Genomic DNA, 4,291 nt, shown 5'->3' on the forward strand with positions numbered 1-4,291 from the left:
TGAACGGACCAATCCGCGGACATCACGGGGGGGGGGGGGGGGCGTGGGGTCAGTCGTGCACCAATCGGAGAGGCCCGACCTGGGCGGCCAATCGTCAACGCGCACGGCCGCCGGCAGCCAATGGCCGTTGCTCACAGGCCGGTGACGCAGCGGGTGGTGCCGGCCAATCCGCGATGTCCTCATCGAAGCGCCGGCCAATCAGCGACCAGTGCGCCCAGCCGACCAATCAGCGATCCCCGCAATCAGCCGGCCAATCAGCGATCCCCGCACCCAGCCGACCAATCCGCGATCCCCGCAAGCAGCCGGCCAATCAGCGATCCCCGGACCCAGCCGACCAATCAGCGATTTTACGGGGACGGGTTTGGCCAATTAGCCGTCCTCAGGAGTAAAAAGGACCAACCAGTGGTCAGAGGAGGGGAGGGGGTCCTGAGGCCAAGAGGAGGGGAGGTGGGTCCTGAGGCCAAGGTGGGGGTACTGAGGCCAAGAGGGTGGTCCTGAGGCCAAGAGGGTGGCCCTGAGGCCAAGAGGCTGGGTCCTGAGGCTTAGATGAAGGTCCTGAGGGCAAATGGAGTTAAGGCTGAGAGGATCCTCATGAGGGAGTCCTGAGGCCAGAGAGTGAGTACTGGGGCTAAGGAAGGTGTCCTGAGGGCACAAAGGCGTTACTGACCACTTTGAAGCAAGACTGCCCCTTGAAGCAGTCCTCTTTCCCTGCACAGATCGTGTGCCTGTTCCTTTAAGCACTCAGTCCCCTGTGTCAAGGTGCCTGTCACTTTAACCACCCTGTGTCAAGGTGCCTGTCCCTTTAAGCACCGTGTCAATGTGCCTGTCACTTTAACCACCCTGTGTCAAGGTGCCTGTCACTTTAACCACCCTGTGTCAAGGTGCCTGTCACTTTAACCACCCTGTGTCAAGGTGCCTGTCACTTTAACCACCCTGTGTCAAGGTGCCTGTCACTTTAACCACCCTGTGTCAAGGTGCCTGTCACTTTAACCACCCTGTGTCAAGGTGCCTGTCCCTTTAAGCACCGTGTCAATGTGCCTGTCACTTTAACCACCCTGTGTCGATGTGCCTGTCACTTTAACCACCCTGTGTCAAGGTGCCTGTCCCTTTAAGCACCGTGTCAATGTGCTTGTCCCTTTAAGCAGACAATCACCCCCACCCCCCCCCCCCCCCCCCCCCCCCCCCCCCCCCCCCCCCCCCCCCCCAACCCCCCCCCCCCCCCCCCCCCCCCCCCCCCCCCCCCCCCCCCCCCCCACAACCCCCCTCTGTCAGGTTTGCCGACTCCTTTAAGCGACACCTTCAGCAGCCAGTCCCTGCCCCTTTAAGGCGGGGCCGCGCACGGCGCTCAGGGCGGGTCTGAGCCTCCTGGACGCGGAGGATGCGAGCGGGAGCGCGCGTGCTGGCTCCGGGATTCTCGATCCCCATCCCCATCCCCATCCCCATCCCAGGCCGGCCCGGGAGGTTGGGGGTAGGTCCAGCGGCGGCTGCAGACCTCCCCGCCCAGGTACAGAGCAGGTAGGTGCACCCCTGGGTGGGGGGATGATGCACCTGCTGCAGGTGCACCCCTGGGTGGGGGGGGGGACAGAGGGAGGGAGCACCTGCACCAGGAACACCCTTGGGTGAGGGAGGGGAAGAGAGTATCTGCAGCAGGAGCACCCTTGGGTGGGAGAGGGAGAGAAGGATATGGGGAAGGACAGAGAGCAGGATGGAGAGTGAGAGAGATCGGACCAGGATACACACACACACAGAGAGAGAGGGAGGGATCAGATCAGCATCTGGAGGAGGGGGAGGGGTGGAATAGGATCAGGATCCAGAGAGAGAGAGAGAGAGAGAGAAATCACATCAGGATCTGGAGAGAGAGAGAGAGAGAGAGAGAAATCAGATCAGGATCTGGAGAGAGAGGGAGAGAGAGAGAGAAATCAGATCAGGATCCGGAGAGAGAGAGAGAGAGAGAGAGAGAGAAATCACATCAGGATCCAGAGAGAGAGAGAGAGAGAGAGAGAGAAATCAAATCAGGATCTGGAGAGAGAGAGAGAGAGAGAGAGAAATCAGATCAGGATCCGGAGAGAGAGAGAGAGAGAAATCAGATCAGGATCCGGAGAGAGAGAGAGAGAGAGAAATCAGATCAGGATCCGGAGAGAGAGAGAGAGAGAGAAATCAGATCAGGATCTGGAGAGAGAGGGAGAGAGAGAGAGAAATCAGATCAGGATCTGGAGAGAGAGAGAGAGAGAAATCAGATCAGGATCTGGAGAGAGAGGGAGAGAGAGAGAGAAATCAGATCAGGATCTGGAGAGAGAGAGAGAGAGAAATCAGATCAGGATCCGGAGAGAGAGGGAGAGAGAGAGAGAAATCAGATCAGGATCTGGAAAGAGAGAGAGAGAGAGAGAGAAATCAGATCAGGATCTGGAAAGAGAGAGAGAGAGAGAGAGAAATCAGATCAGGATCCGGAGAGAGAGAGAGAGAGAGAGAGAGAGAAATCAGATCAGGATCCGGAGAGAGAGAGAGAGAGAGAGAGAGAAATCAGATCAGGATCTGGAGAGAGAGAGAGAGAGAGAAATCAGATCAGGATCTGGAGGGAGAGAGAGATCAGATCAAGATCCAGAGGGAGAGATCAGGTCAGGTTCCAGGGAGAGAGAGAGAGAGAGAGAGAGATCAGATCAGGATCCAAAGAGAGAGATAGATCAGATCAGGATCTGGAGAGGGAGAGAGATAGATCAGGACCTGGAGAGAGAGAGAGAGACCAGATCAGGACCTGGAGAGAGAGAGATCAGATCATGATCCAGAGAGAGAGAGAGAGAGAGCAAGATCAGATCAGGATCCAGAGAGAGAGAGAGCAAGATCAGATCAGGATCCAGAGAGAGAGAGAGCAAGATTAGATCAGGATCCAGAGAGAGAGAGCAAGATCAGATCAGGATCCAGAGAGAGAGATAGATCAGATCAGGATCTGGAGAGGGAGAGAGATAGATCAGATCAGGACCCAGAGAGAGAGAGAGAGCAAGATCAGATCAGGATCCAGAGAGAGAGAGAGCAAGATCAGATCAGGATCCAGAGAGAGAGAGCAAGATCAGATCAGGACCCAGAGAGAGAGAGATCAGATCATGATCCGGAGAGAGAGAAGGGTGGGGGGGGGGGGTGCTGTGGTGGTGATTAGACCAGGACCTGGAGAGAGAGAGAGAGAGAGAGACAGATTAGATCAGGACCCAGAGAGAGAGATCAGATCATGATCCGGAGAGATAGAAGGAGAGAGAGAGTGGGGGGGATTAGACCAGAACCTGGAGAGAGAGAGAGAGAGAGAGAGACAGATCAGATCATGATCCAGAGAGAGAGATCAGATCATGATCCAGAGAGATAAAGGGACGGGGAGAGAGAGAGAGAGGGATCAGACCAGGACCTGGAGAGAGAGGGAGGAATCAGATTAGGATCCGGAGAGAGAGGGGAAGAGACAGATCAGATCATGATCAGGATCTGGAGAGCGATCAGATTAGGATGCATAGAGAGAGAGAGGATCAGTTCAGGACCGAGAGAGAGAGGGATCAGATAGCAGAGAGGGAGAGATCAGATCAGGACCTGGAGAGTGACAGAGAGAGAAAGGGTGAACAGATCTGGAGAGTGGGAGAGGGATCAGATCAGGTGAGAGAGAGAGAGAGAGATATCAGATCTGGAGAGAGAAAGAGAGAAGTCAGATTAGGTGTGAGAGAGAAAGAGAGATCAGTTCAGGATCCGGAGAGAGGGATCATATCCGGAGAGAGGGATCAGATCTGGAGAGAGAGAGAGATATCAGTTCAGATCAGGAGAGAGAGAGAGAGAGAGAGGGATGAGATCTGGTGAGAGAGAGAGATCAAATCAGGAGAGAGAGAGAGAGAGATCAAAACAGGAGAGAGGAGAGATCAAAACAAGAGAGAGAGAGATCAAATCAGGAGAGAGAGATCAGATCTGGAGAGAGAGAGAGAGAGAGAGAGAGAGAGACAGATCAGATCATGATCATGATCTGGAGAGAGAGAGAGAGATCAGATTAGCATGCATAGTGAGAGAGAGAGAAGATCAGGTCAGGACCTGGATGAGATCTGGCGAGAGAGAGAGAGATCAGATCTGGAAAGAGAGAGAGAGAGAGAGATCAAATCAGGAGAGAGAGATGTGGAGAGAGAGATTTGGAGAGAGAGAGGGGGAGAGAGAGAGAGAGAGAGAGATCTGGAGAGAGAGAGAGACAGGGGGAGAGAGACAGGGGGAGAGAGAGAGACGGGGGAGAGAGAGAGACAGGGGGAGAGAGAGACGGGGGAGAGAGAGACAGGGG

This window comes from Carcharodon carcharias (assembly GCF_017639515.1).
Source record: "Carcharodon carcharias isolate sCarCar2 chromosome X unlocalized genomic scaffold, sCarCar2.pri SUPER_X_unloc_6, whole genome shotgun sequence".
NCBI classification, from domain to species: domain Eukaryota; kingdom Metazoa; phylum Chordata; class Chondrichthyes; order Lamniformes; family Lamnidae; genus Carcharodon; species Carcharodon carcharias.